We start from the raw sequence: 15,012 nt of genomic DNA, 5'->3' as shown, positions 1-15,012 counted from the left end.
TGACCATTCTTCCAGAGGAGCATTTGTGAAGTCAGGCACTGATGTTGGATGAGAAGGTATGCCTCGCAGTCTCCTCTCTAATTTATCCCAAAGGTGTTCTATTAGGTTGAGGTCAGGACACCGTCCAGTCAAGTTCCTCCACCCTAAACTCGCTTAGCCATATCTTTATGGACCGTGCTTTGTGCACTGGTACGCAGTCATGTTGGAACAGGAAGGGGTAAAAAACCCCGGTACCGCATTTTTGCCACGTTTAGCGTGTGGAATTTATTTTTTCATTGGCCAGAGTACTTGCCATTGAAATACATGAACGGCCAAGCACTAAACGCAGCTATCGTTTAGGCGTGTTTACACTAGTATTTGCCACATTCTGCGTTTTTTTGGTTGAAACGTTCCTCTCCTGAATGCAGGAAAATCGCGTTCAGTAGAGGAACGTTTTGGCCAAAAAAACTGCGCCAAAAACTAGTATAAATGTGCCTAAACGATAGCTGTGTTTTTTTCATTTTGCATTTACTGCCCCTAAACTCTGCTGCTCCTAAACTCTGATAAAAGCCTATGGGGTTTATTTACTTAAGGCAAATAGACTGTGCACTCTGTAAGAGCAGTTGCTCCAGCAGGGAGAGAAAATCCATCACTTCCCTTACTAAAAGCATCACACTGGGGTTGATTTACTAAAGGCAACTAGACTGTGCACTCTGCAAAGTGCAATAGCTCCAAGCTTAGTAAATGAGGTAAGGCTTCACTTTTCAAAGAATACCCAATTACATGCAAGGAAATTTTAAAAAAAAAACAGCATTTTTCTACACATAATTGGATGATGGAAGTCAGCAGAGCTTCTGCTCATTTACTAAGCTCTGGAGCAACTGCACTTTGCAAACTGGACAGTCAATTTGTCTTTAGTAAATCAACCCCAATGCCCCAATGTGTACACACAAACACTGGTTAGGCACACATTTAACCCTTTGATTGCCCTATATGTCAGTTTAACCCCTTCCCAGCCAGTGTCATCAGTACAGTGACAGTGTATATTTTTAGCACTGATCACTATATTTGTGTCACTGGTTCCCACAAAGTGTCAAAAATGACCCAGCATGCACGGCAGAGCCTGCAGTGGGTGGTCAGCCTTTATTGACAGTAGAGCAATTTTTTTTTTTTGTGTCCGGTGGTGGCGGCAGGCGGTGGAAAAAAGGAATTGTCAAAAACCTGTCTACTATTTTTATTTATTTTTGACACTTTTTTGGTAAATGGGTAGGGGACAATGTACCCCATACTTATTCACATGTGGGGGCTGGGGGCTGGGATCTGGGCGCCTCTGCTCCAAAGCACCCATCCCCCCATGTTGAGGGAGGGCATGTGGCATGTTCAGGAGGGGAAGGGGGGGCGCTCGCTCCCCCCCCCCCCCCCCCCCCCCCATTTCCTGGCCTGCCGGGCTGCATGCTCAGATAAGGGTCTGGTATGGATTTTTGGGGGGACCCCACACCGGGTTTATCTTTCTTTTTTTTTTGATAGCCGGGAGTCGACAATTGCAACCGAGTCAATTCAAATGTAATTTCACTTGTTGCAGCTGGTTCTATACATGCTACAGATGTGCCACTTTACAGGCAGACTAAGGGGACCCGCCAACCCCGCCCAGGCACGATATTTAAAGGAAGTTTTTGTTTTCATTGTTTCACTTCATTAAACATTAAACATCATTAAAATCACTGCTCCTTTAAAAACAATATTTTTTTAAAACTTTTTTTGCATTGATACATGTACCCCAGGGCAGTACCCAGACCCCCATACCCTTTTTATGGCCAACTACTTGCATATAAGCCTTCAAAATGGAGACTTTTGATTTCTCATGTTCGGCTCCCATAGACTTCAATGGAGTTTGCGGTTCAGGGCTGAACATTTCCTTTGTCGGCCCATCTCTAGATATCCGTTATGGGATGTACGTTGTACATAAGGCTTAATTTGAACTATTTTTGATGTTAGCTACCATCTTGTCTTATAAAAATATAAAATTTTATCTTATCGTTATCATGACCTGCAGGATAACGTTTATGTATGTGCGTCACCCATGACATCTCTCCTCCCTGGTGAAAAGTGTTCTCCAATCAACTCAAATCATCTCCAAACTAATCTTATTGAGATTACAGAGAGAAAACAGTGTGATGATCTTCTGGAATCTCAGCTATGAGGACTTTTCTGTGACATTGCCTACTGTTGTTTCTTTACCTACAGTATGTCAGCTTTAACATATGTCTTATATGATTAATGTCACAGCAAACAAGGAAATGAATGTTACACATCAGAACAGTGTAGGGATGGCATCATGACAAACCATCTGCTTTCACTTCCTTTCCTGCTTTGCACCTAGACATCCACTTCTACAAAATGGTGGGATTTTTGTAGACCTAAATGTCAATAAAATAAAAGTCCAATATTTCATTTTTTAGATCTGGATAGAGGCTGGGAGTGTTAAAATCACTTACTTCTGTCCTTGCCTAATATGAGCAATGTATATTGTAGGTTATGGCAGAAAGTGAAGAAGAGACGCTTGCTTCTTGGGAGGAAATCAATGGCAAACCTAGACAACATTACAAAAAGTAGAAGCCTCACCTTACCGACAAAGTGCCGTATAGTCAAAGTTATGGTATTCCCTGTAGTAACCTATGGCTGTGAAAGATGGACCATAAGGAAGGCTGAATGCCGAAGAATTGATGCTTTTGAACTATGGTGTTAGAGAAGCCTCCTGAAAATCCCTTGGACAGCAAGAAGATCAAACCAGTCAATCCTGAAGGAAACCAACCCTGAATATTTACCGGAAGGCCGGATCCTGAAGCTGAAACTCGAATACTTTGGCCATCTAATGCGAAGACAGGACCCATTGGAATGGAAGCTGCCATCTAATGCCGTGTACACACGGGCGGACTTTGACTGGAACCAATCCAGCGGACAATCCGACCGTGTGTGGGCTTCATCGGACCTTCAGCGGACTTTTTCTGTCGAAAATCAGATGGACTTTAGATTTGGAACGTGGTTCAAATCTTTCCGCCGGACCCAGTTCCTATCGAGAAATCCGTTCGTCTGTATGCTAGTCCGACGGACGAAAACCGACGCTAGGGCAGCTACAGTATTGGCTACTGGCTGTGAACTTCCTTATTTTAGTCTGGTGTACGTCATCACGTACGAATCCGTCGGACTTTGTAGGCAAGTCCATTCGTTAGAAAGTCCGCCGAAAATCCGTTGTAACTCCGTCGGACCTTTGATGCCGAAGAGTCTGCCCGTGTGTACACGGCATAAGCCTCTGTTTGATCTGCAGGTGCCATGGTGCTGCACATGTGATCTGCTATGACAGCAGCCATTTGAAGCTTGACAGTTCAGATGAGAGCTGACATAAGCACACTAGTAACAGTATTGGCTCTTTCACACTTACTTTGCTCTCTGAAGCACGATCTCCATTGGGATTGCTTTTCACAGAGCATTTGACAGACAGTGAGGGGGTGTTGTATTGCCTCCTCACTGCCCGATTTAACCCTGTACTAGCATGTCACATCCACATTCATTGTATGCAGTTATGGGGTGCTTGCAGAGTGATTCCATTCCCTTGAATGGGTTGTGCTTATTGGGTGTAAGCAACAGGAGGTATAATTCCTGCCAAGGATAGGAAGCAAAGCATCAATGTCGCAGCCTATGTTTCCCTTCCCCCCATTGCCTCTGCAGCTAAAGGAGTTGTGGTTGGGGGGGGGGGGGGGGGGGGGTGCTAAAAACCAGGCTCAAGCATGGGGTTTTACTGCCCCTCAACCACTAGTGTGACCTTGTGCCATTACACTCGGTATACAGTGCTGTACATTATTAACTATATGTAAACCCTCACTGTTACTGGCTACACTCGCTTAGTTGCTGACCTACTGATGTACGTATTGTAACAATTTGGAATGCACAATGTGTTTGTCCTGATTTCAGTTCAATTTGTTTCAATCTTTTAATTTCCTTTGACATTCAGGTTAGTGTTATTTTATCTGTACTGAAAATGAAAACTTTCAATAAAAACTACCTGAATAAAAAAAAAAAAAAAAAAAAAAAAAAGGAAGAAGAAGATGATCGTTTTGGGATGTTTTCTTATAAACCCTGCAGTCATCCTGAGTATAAAATATCCTGGTCACTGTGAGCCAGTGTTCTATTGAGGAACAGTAATAGGAAGAATGCCATGTGTGGCCCAAGGTTTCTTCATAGACCCACTCAGATCCAGGGTGGATAAAAATCAATGTTTTTTTTTTTTTTTTTAATTTAAAGCAGATTTTTTGATTTTTATCAAATTTATTTTAATAAAATGCTTTTGGAGTACAAATCTATCTAAAGATAGTTTTCTATTTAAGATACATTAACCACTTGAGCCCCGGACCATTATGCTGCCTAAGGACCAGAGGTCTTTTTCCGATTTGGCACTGCGTCGCTTTAACTGCTAATTGCGCGGTCATGCAATGCTGTACCCAAACGAAATTTGCGTCCTTTTCTTCCCACAAATAGAGCTTTCTTTTGATGGTATTTGATCACCTCTGCAGTTTTTATTTTTTGCGCTATAAACGGAAAAAGACCGAAAATTTTGAAAAAAAAATGATATTTTCTACTTTTTGTTATAAAAAAAATCCAATAAACTAAATTTTAGTCATACATTTAGGCCAAAATGTATTTGGCCACATGTCTTTGGTAAAAAAAATGTCAATAAGCATATATTTATTGGTTTGCGCAAAAGTTATAGCGTCTACAAACTAAGGTACATTTTCTGTAATTTACACAGCTTTTAGTTTATGACTGCCTATGTCATTTCTTGAGGTGCTACAATGGCAGGGCAGTACAAAACCCCCCCAAATGACACCATTTTGGAAAGTAGACACCCCAAGGAAATTGCTGAGAGGCATGTTGAACCCATTGAATATTTATTTTTTTTGTCCCAAGTGATTGAATAATGACAGAAAAAAAAAAAAAAATATTTACAAAAAGTTGTCACTAAATGATATATTGCTCACACAGGCCATGGGCCTATGTGGAATTGCACCCCAAAATACATTTAGCTGCTTCTCCTGAGTATGGGGATACCACATGTGTGGGACTTTTTGGGAGCTTAGCCGCGTACGGGGCCCCGAAAACCAAGCACCGCCTTCAGGATTTCTAAGGGTGTAAATTTTTGATTTCACTCTTCACTGCCTATCACAGTTTCGGAGGCCATGGAATGCCCAGGTGGCACAAACCCCCCCAAATGACCCCATTTTGGAAAGTAGACACCCCAAGCTATTTGCTGAGAGGCATATTGAGTCCATGGAATATTTTATATTTTGACACAAGTTGCGGGAAAGTGACACTTTTTTTTTTTGCACAAAGTTGTCACTAAATGATATATTGCTCACACAGGCCATGGGCATATGTGGAATTGCACCCCAAAATACATTTAGCTGCTTCTCCTGAGTATGGGGATACCACATGTGTGGGACTTTTTGGGAGCCTAGCCGCGTACGGGGCCCCGAAAACCAAGCACCGCCTTCAGGATTTCTAAGGGTGAAAATGTTTGATTTCACTCTTCACTGCCTATCACAGTTTCGGAGGCCATGGAATGCCCAGGTGGCACAAAACCCCCCCAAATGACCCCATTTTGGAAAGTAGACACCCCAAGCTATTTGCTGAGAGGCATGGTGAGTATTTTGCAGCTCTCATTTGTTTTTGAAAATGAAGAAAGACAAGAAAAAACTTTTTTTTTTTTTTTTTTTCCCAATTTTCAAAACTTTGTGACAAAAAGTGAGGTCTGCAAAATACTCACTATACCTCTCATCAAATAGCTTTGGGTGTCTACTTTCCAAAATGGGGTCATTTGGGGGGGTTTTGTGCCACCTGAGCATTCCATGGCCTCCAAAACTGTGATAGGCAGTGAAGAGTGAAATCAAAAATTCACGCCCTTAGAAAGCCTGAAGGCGGTGATTGGTTTTCGGGGTCCCGTACGCGGCTAGGCTCCCAAAAAGTCCCACACATGTGGTATCCCCGTACTCAGGAGAAGCAGCAGAATGTATTTTGGGGTGTAATTTCACATATTCCCATGGCATGTTTGGGCAATATATCATTTAGTGACAACTTTGTGCAAAAAAAAAAAAAAAAAAAAAAAAAAAATTTGTCTCTTTCCCGCAACTTGTGTCGCAATATAAAATATTCCATGGACTCGACATGCCTCTCAGCAAATAGCTTGGGGTGTCTACTTTCCAAAATGGGGTCATTTGGGGGGGTTTTGAACTGTCCTGGCATTTTATGCACAACATTTAGAAGCTTATATCACACATCACCCACTCTTCTAACCACTTGAAGACAAAGCCCTTTCTGACACTCATTGTTTACATGAAAAAGTTATTTTTTTTTGCAAAAAAATTACCGTATTTATCGGCGTATAATACGCACTTTTTTCCCCTTAAAATCAGGGGAAAGTCGCAGGTGCGTGTTATACGCCGATCCCCTGCGATCCCGAGCTGTCAAAGTGTCAAAATCGCCGACCGCGATTTGAAAATGGCGCCGCCGGCGCCGAAATACACAGAGCCGGTCCTCGGCTCTTTCCGGCGGCTCTCGTTTACTTTCGGCTCCACTCGTAGTCCCGAGCGGAGCTATCCGAACCTACTCGGATAGCTCCGCTCGGGACTACGAGTGGAACCGAAAGTGAACGAGAGCCGCCGGAAAGAGCCGAGGACCGGCTCTGTGTATTTCGGCGCCGGCGGCGCCATTTTCAAATCGCGGTCGGCGATTTTGAAGCCCACAAAGCAGGGACAGGGGATCGAAGCCTGCACTGGGGACAAGGCTGCACTGGGGCAAGGCTGCACTGACAAGGCTGCACTGGGGAAGGCTGCACTGACAAGGCTGCACTGGGGAAGGCTGCACTGACAAGGCTGCACTGGGGAAGGCTGCACTGACAAGGCTGCACTGGGGAAGGCTGCACTGACAAGGCTGCACTGGGGAAGGCTGCACTGACAAGGCTGCACTGGGGAAGGCTGCACTGACAAGGCTGCACTGGCAAGGCTGCACTGACAAGGCTGCACTGGGGCAAGGCTGCACTGGGGCAAGGCTGCACTGACAAGGCTGCACTGACAAGGCTGCACTGACAAGGCTGCACTGACAAGGCTGCACTGGCAAGGCTGCACTGGCAAGGCTGCACTGACAAGGCTGCACTGGGGCAAGGCTGCACTGGGGCAAGGCTGCACTGGGGCAAGGCTGCACTGACAAGGCTGCACTGACAAGGCTGCACTGACAAGGCTGCACTGACAAGGCTGCACTGACAAGGCTGCACTGGGGAAGGCTGCACTGACAAGGCTGCACTGGGGAAGGCTGCACTGACAAGGCTGCACTGGGGAAGGCTGCACTGACAAGGCTGCACTGGGGAAGGCTGCACTGACAAGGCTGCACTGGGGAAGGCTGCACTGACAAGGCTGCACTGGGGAAGGCTGCACTGACAAGGCTGCACTGGGGAAGGCTGCACTGACAAGGCTGCACTGGGGAAGGCTGCACTGACAAGGCTGCACTGGGGAAGGCTGCACTGACAAGGCTGCACTGGGGAAGGCTGCACTGACAAGGCTGCACTGGGGAAGGCTGCACTGACAAGGCTGCACTGACAAGGCTGCACTGACAAGGCTGCACTGGCAAGGCTGCACTGGCAAGGCTGCACTGACAAGGCTGCACTGGGGCAAGGCTGCACTGACAAGGCTGCACTGACAAGGCTGCACTGACAAGGCTGCAATGATCGGCATTTAAATGTAAGTTTTTTCCCTTCAACTTCCCTCCTAAAAGTTTTTTTTTCCCTTAAAATTCCCTCCTAAATTGGGGTGCGTGTTATACGCCGATAAATATGGTACTTTGAACCCCCAAACATTATATATTTTTTTTAAAGAAAATGCCCTACAGATTAAAATGGTGGGTGTTTCATTTTTTTTTTTTCACACAGTATTTGCGCAGCGATTTTTCAAACGCATTTTTTGGGGAAAAAACACACTTTTTTAAATTTTAATGCACTAAAACACACTATATTGCCCAAATGTTTGATGAAATAAAAAAGATGATCTTAGGCCGAGTACATGGATACCAAACATGACATGCTTTAAAATTGCGCACAAACGTGCAGTGGCAACAAAATAAATACATTTTTAAAAGCCTTTAAAAGCCTTTACAGGTTACCACTTTAGATTTACAGAGGAGGTCTACTGCTAAAATTACTGCCCTCGATCTGACCTTCGCGGCGATACCTCATATGCATGGTGCAATTGCTGTTTACGTTTGACGACAGACCGCCGCTTGCGTTCGCCTTAGCGCGAGAGCAGGGGGCGACAGGGGTGCTTTTTTTTTTTTTTTTTTTTCTTCTTTATTATTTTTTTTGCTTTTTTATCTTATTTTTAAACTGTTCCTTTCATTTTTTTTTTTTTTTAATCATTTTTATTGTTATCTCGGTGAATGTAAATATCCCCTATGATAGCAATAGGTAGTGACAGGTACTCTTTTTTGAAAAAATTGGGGTCTATTAGACCCTAGATCTCTCCTCCGCCCTCAAAGCATCTGATGACACCAAGATCGGTGTGATAAAATGCTTCCCCAATTTCCCAATGGCGCTATTTACATCCGGCGAAATCGAAGTCATAAAATGCTCGTAGCTTCCGGTTTCTTAGGCCATAGAGATGTTTGGAGCCACTCTGGTCTCTGATCAGCTCTATGGTCAGCTGGCTGAATCACCGGCTGCATTCTCAGGTTCCCTGTTGAGACAGGAGGGGGTATATTCCCTCCCACTGCTTGTAAAAGCAGTCTAGAGGCTAATTAGCTGCTAGGATTGCTTTTACATGAAAGGCGACCACCGGCTAAAAAGAATGATACCAAGATGATACCTAAACCTGCAGGCATCATTCTGGTATAACCATTCAAAGTCGTGAATGGCGTACCTGAAGACAAAAAAATGGTTAACAATAAAGCACAGTAAAACGGTAAAGTATAAAAAATTGCATACCTGAAAAGCAAACATGATAAAACATAATAACAATAAAACATTGCAGAATAGAATACAGTAAAAAAGAGCAGAACAAGAGAGAGAGAGAATAGAGAGAGAGAGAACAATAAAACGACAACTATTTTTTTTTATTTTATATATATATATATTTTTTTTTTTTTTTTACACTTTTTTTGTAACTAACTTTTATAAACGGTAACCGGTTCCAGGTTCGGGTCTCTCAAAATGTGATGGCATCTTGGGAGACCCTGTGAAAGTGCGCCTAGTCTGTGCAATGCTGTACCCTACGCTAATACTCAACTAGTGTATGGTAGCGTTCAAAACATTCACCAATGCAAAGACCAGGATTGTCAGGACAGGAGGGACAATAATAGAGGGTGTCACGCCTATATACGCGCTTGCTGCAGACACGACATCTTTTTTGGGGGTTCGTTGGGTAGGGGTACTCGGGAGGACATAAAGAAAATGCCTCTCATGCAGCCGACTGCATTTGGTTGGGGATGTGAATGGGGGAAGTACGGGCGCTGCAGAAGTGGTGGGTTCCCAATTAGGATTGGCGAATGCAGCAGGAAGGGCACTATGGGCACGACGGGCCTGTGTTTGTCTTCTTGGTGGCAGCGGGACACTACTTGTGCTTGCCACCTCACCAGCTTGAACTGCACTTATGGGACTCGCCACGTCACCAAGTGTTACTGCAGTGCTGGTTTGACTACGACCGGGGTGTACTAGGCCGCTGGTGCTTGCCAGTTCAATAAAAAGCTACCAAAAAAACTGTTAGTGATCGCAGGGATCAGGCCTGACTCTGCGAATGCTGCAGTTATGCGTTAAGTGTTTTGTAAGTGACAGTGATCGATCGATACTGCACTTGGGTGGGCCGGGCAGAGGGGCAAAATGCAGGTGCTAGCAGGTATCTGGGCTGATCCCGCTAACACTGCATTTTTGGGAACCCTAAACTGCTGGGGACGCTAGTATAGATCTGATCGGATCAGATATTGATCAGTTCAGATACTATACCACTAAGGGAGGTGTACGGTGCGTGCGTGGGTGTTAGCGGTACTGGCGCTAATCTGACGCTGCCTGGGGCGACGCATATCACCGCCGGGCGATCAGGGGGCTAAACCTTTATTCGGTAATAAACGGCGGGTGCCCTGACATTATAAAAAATAAACGAACTAACCAGCATCACCCGTAACAGTTATACGGTGATCAGTGGTGAAAGGGTTAACTAGGGGGCAATCAAGGGGTTAAAACATTTATTCGGTAGTATATGGGGGTCCCTGTCGCTATAAAACCTAAATATTTACGTCCCTAACTAGCGTCACCAGCGACACTAATACAGCGATCAGAAAAATGATCGCTTAGCGACACTGGTGACAGGGGGTAATCAAGGGGTTAAAACTTTATTAGGGGGGGTATCCTAGACCTACAGGGGGGTAATACTAACTGTCCCAACACTGTAACTGTCACAAACTGACACCAATGCAGTAATCAGAAAAAAAAACAAAAAAACTGCTGGTGTCAGTTTGTGACGGGGGGGTGATTGGGGGGGAGAAATCGGGGGTGTTTAGTGTGCCTGGCATGTTCTACTGTGTGTGTAGTGTTGTGCACTCACATACCTGTCTTCTCTCCTCGGGCCGGAAATTACCGAGCCGAGGAGAGATGACATCATTTCCTTTGCTGCTGTTTAGCATACAGCAGCAAAGGAATGTTCTCATTGGCCGTTGGCGATCGCGAGGGGGGGGCCACGAACGGATGGCCTCCCCCTCATCTCTGATCGCCGCTGGACAAAAGACGACCGCCTCGGGCACCGGGGGGGGGGGTCCGATCGGACCCCCCAGCCGCGGAAGGCAAATCACGTATATGTACGTGATTTTGCCTGTCCGTGCCACCTTGCCGACGTAAATCGGCGTGAGGCGGTCGTCAAGTGGTTAATAATTTCGTTTATTCAGCATGGAATGGAGCTTTGTTATGTAGCATGAGGCTGTATATATTCTGCAATATTTACATTTTTTGGTAAACTCATTGAATGAGTTTACCAAAAAATGTAAATATTGCAGAATATATACAGCCTCATGCTACATAATGAAGCTCCATTCCATGCTGAATAAACTAAATTATTAATGTATCTTAAATACAGTGGGGACGGAAAGTATTCAGACCCCCTTAAATTTTTCACTCTTTGTTATATTGCAGCCATTTGCTAAAATCATTTAAGTTCATTTTTTCCTCATTAATGTACATAAAGCACCCCATATTGACAGAAAAACACAGAATTGTTGACATTTTTGCAGATTTATTAAAAAAGAAAAACTGAAATATCACATGGTCCTAAGTATTCAGACCCTTTGCTGTGACACTCATATATTTAACTCAGGTGCTGTCCATTTCTTCTGATCATCCTTGAGATGGTTCTACACCTTAATTTGAGTCCAGCTGTGTTTGATTATACTGATTGGACTTGATTAGGAAAGCCACACACCTGTCTATATAAGACCTTACAGCTCACAGTGCATGTCAGAGCAAATGAGAATCATGAGGTCAAAAGGAACTGCCTGAAGAGCTCAGAGACAGAATTGTGGCAAGGCACAGATCTGTCCAAGGTTACAAAAAAATTCTGCTTAGGGTTCCTAAGAGCACAGAGGCCTCCATAATCCTTAAATGGAAGACGTTTGAGATGACCAGAACCCTTCCTAGAGCTGGCCGGCTGGCCAAACTGAGCTATCGGGGAAGAAGAGCCTTGGTGAGAGAGGTAAAGAAGAACCCAAAGATCACTGTGGCTGAGCTCTAGAGATGCAGTCAGGAGATGGGAGAAAGTTGTAGAAAGTCAACCATCACTGCAGTCCTCCACCAGTCGGGGCTTTATGGCAGAGTGGCCCGACAGAAGCCTTTCCTCAGTGCAAGACACATGAAAGCCCGCATGGAGTTTGCTAAAAAAAACACCTGAAGGACTCCAAGATGGTGAAAAATAAGAGTCTCTGGTCTGATGAGACCACGATAGAACTTTTTGGCCTTAATTCTAAGCGGTATGTGTGGAGAAAACCAGGCACTGCTCATCACCTGTCCAATACAGTCCCAACAGTGAAGCATGGTGGTGGCAGCATCATGCTGTGGGGGTATTTTTCAGCTGCAGGGACAGGACGACTGGTTGCAATCAAGGGAAAGATGAATGCGGCCAAGTACAGGGATATCCTGGACGAAAACCTTCTCCAGAGTTCTCAGGACCTCAGACTGGGCCGAAGGTTTACCTTCCAACAAGACAATGACCCTAAGCACACGGCTAAAATAACGAAGAAGTGGCTTCACAACAACTCCGTGACTGTTCTTGAATGGCCCAGCCAGAGCCCTGACTTAAACCCAATTGAGCATCTTTGGAGAGACCTAAAAATGGCTGTCCACCAACGTTTACCATCCAACCTGACAGAACTGGAGAGGATCTGCAAGGAGGAATGGCAGAGGATCCCCAAATCCAGGTGTGAAAAACTTGTTGCATCTTTCCCAAAAAGACTCATGGCTGTATTAGATCAAAAGGGTACTTCTACTAAATACTGAGCAAAGGGTCTGAATACTTAGGACCATGTGATATTTCAGTTTTTCGTTTTTAATAAATCTGCAAAAATGTCAACAATTCTGTGTTTTTCTGTCAATATGGGGTGCTGTGTGTACATTAATGAGGAAAAAAATGAACTTAAATGATTTTAGCAAATGGCTGCAATATAACAAAGAGTGAAAAATTTAAGGGGGTCTGAATACTTTCCATCCCCACTGTACATAGCTCTGCAAGCTGAGATAACATGCACTGCATTGATGCATCCGCACAATTTCATAGTAACCATGAGACAAAAAGTTCAGGAATATTCCTTTATCCCATTGTAATTGGTTCTGATATTGCTGTTTTACTAACCTGACAGCTTATTATTTTAAATAGGAAACCTTCATTTTGTTTGCAAATATTAAAGATTCTAACTACCAGCAAGAATAAGTCCTTACATTTAACCGGTTCAATACCGGGCATTTTCACCCCCTTCCTTCCCAGACCAATTTTTAGTTTTCAGCGCTGTCGCACTTTAAACGACAATTGCGCGGTCGTGCGACGTTGTACCCAAACAAATTTGATGTACTTTTTTCCCCCACAAATAGAGCTTTCTTTTGGTGGTATTTGATCACCTCTGCGGTTTTTATTTTTTGCGCTATAAACAAAAGAAGAGCGACAATTTTGAAAAAAAAAACACAATATTTTTTACTTTTTGCTATAATAAATATCCCAATTTAAAAAAAAAAAAAAATAATGTTTTCCCTGAGTTTCGGCCGATATGTATTCTTCTACATATTTTTGGTAAAAAAAAAAAAAAAAAAAAAAATCGCAATAAGCGTATATTGGTTTGCGCAAAAGTTATAGCGTCTATAAAATACGGGATAGATTTATGGCATTTTTTTTTAAAAAATTATTATTTTTTTTTTTTTTTTTTACTAGTAATAGCGGCGATCGCAATTTTTTTTCGTGACTGCGACATTATGGCGGACACATCGGACACTTTTGACACATTTTTGGGACCATTCACATTTATACAGCGATCAATGCTATAAATGTGACAGGCAGTGAAGGGGTTAACCACTAGGGGGCAGGGAGGGGTTAAATGTGTTTCCTAGGGAATGCTTCTAACTGTAGGGGGAGGGGACGCACAACGGGAGGAGGCCGATCATTGTTCCTCCGTTCTGGGAACACAGATCGCTCTCCTGACAGGACGTGGATCTCTGTGTTTACACACAGAGATCCACGGTCCGGCCCGGTTAACAGGCAATCGCGGGTGCCCGGCGGACATCGCGGCCGCCGGGCACACGCACCGGGTCCCGAGCAACGCGGCAGGCGCGCGCCCCCAGCGGCGCGAGCCCCCTAGGCGGCCAGGAACCAGAGGCCGTCATTTGACGTCCACCCAGGATGGGAGATCCCATCTGTGGACGTCATATTACTATAGGCGGGTAGGGAAGTGGTTAAAGAGCACCTGTCATTCCAGATCCATCATGGCAGTGCCTGTTAGCGGGCATCCACTCACCTGCTGCCGCCATGTCCCTCGCCTTGTTCCATCACTGCCGCATCACCAACTGTCCCATTAAAGTGAATGGGACTGTTGAGTCAACAGCAGGTCAGAGGAGGAGCCGCTGCGGGACAGAGATGATAGTTGCTCTTTAAAAATTATGATCGAGATGATTTAAATCAATCCTTTTTACTAGTGATTTAAACCACGATTTTAAATCATGATTTAAATCATAATTTAAATCTCAATTTAAATCGTGATTTACCGTAAATTGTGATTTAAATCGACTTGATTTACGGTAAATCAAATCAACCCTGCTCAGATCTATCGGAGGGATTGCAGATGAGATTACCAGTAATCAGATAATAGTTTATTTGCATATCCTTGTCAAACAAGATTCTGTATCTACACTTCCTGTTGCAATAAATCCTTTACATAACAATATATGGGTGGTGCAGATGGTTGCAAATGGCAACACAGATCATTTATCAAGGACAAACTACACAGGGGGATTGTTATAAGATTTGCAACCAATCAACCCAAAAACTGACTGCAGTAAAAGATTATTCTCATTCAATTTGCTGGCGATTTTTAGACTTCAACTTTTGCTGCAGCCATACAATACAAAACTTACGAGTATGCATATATAATATAATTAAATACCAATATAAAAATAAAACCTATAATACAAATTGGACATTGTCAAAGTTGTGCACAATTAGTGCTCATTCCCTAATGCCCCATACACACGATCAGAAATTCTGCCAGCAAAAGTCAGATGTGAGCTTTTGGTCAGAAATTCCAACCGTGTGTATGCTCCATCGGACTTTTGCTGACAGAATTCCAGCCAGCAAAAGATTGAGAGCAGGTTCTCTATTTTTCGGTCGGAAAAAGTTCCTATCTGAAAATGTTCGTCTGTATGCAATTCGGACGTGCAAAAAAATCACGCATGCTCTGAAACAATTCAATGCATGCTCGGAA

General features: G+C 44.0%; 1 protein-coding gene across 1 annotated transcript in view; it reads right to left on the bottom strand.

The window, feature by feature from the left end:
* The window catches only part of SEL1L3 (SEL1L family member 3), a 112,409-nt gene that overhangs the window by 87,637 nt on the left and 9,760 nt on the right, over positions 1-15,012 (bottom strand). The window lies entirely within an intron of this gene.

This window comes from Aquarana catesbeiana, linkage group LG01, assembly GCF_042186555.1.
Source record: "Aquarana catesbeiana isolate 2022-GZ linkage group LG01, ASM4218655v1, whole genome shotgun sequence".
NCBI lineage: Eukaryota > Metazoa > Chordata > Amphibia > Anura > Ranidae > Aquarana > Aquarana catesbeiana.
This window is presented reverse-complemented; position numbering and strand designations above follow the sequence as displayed.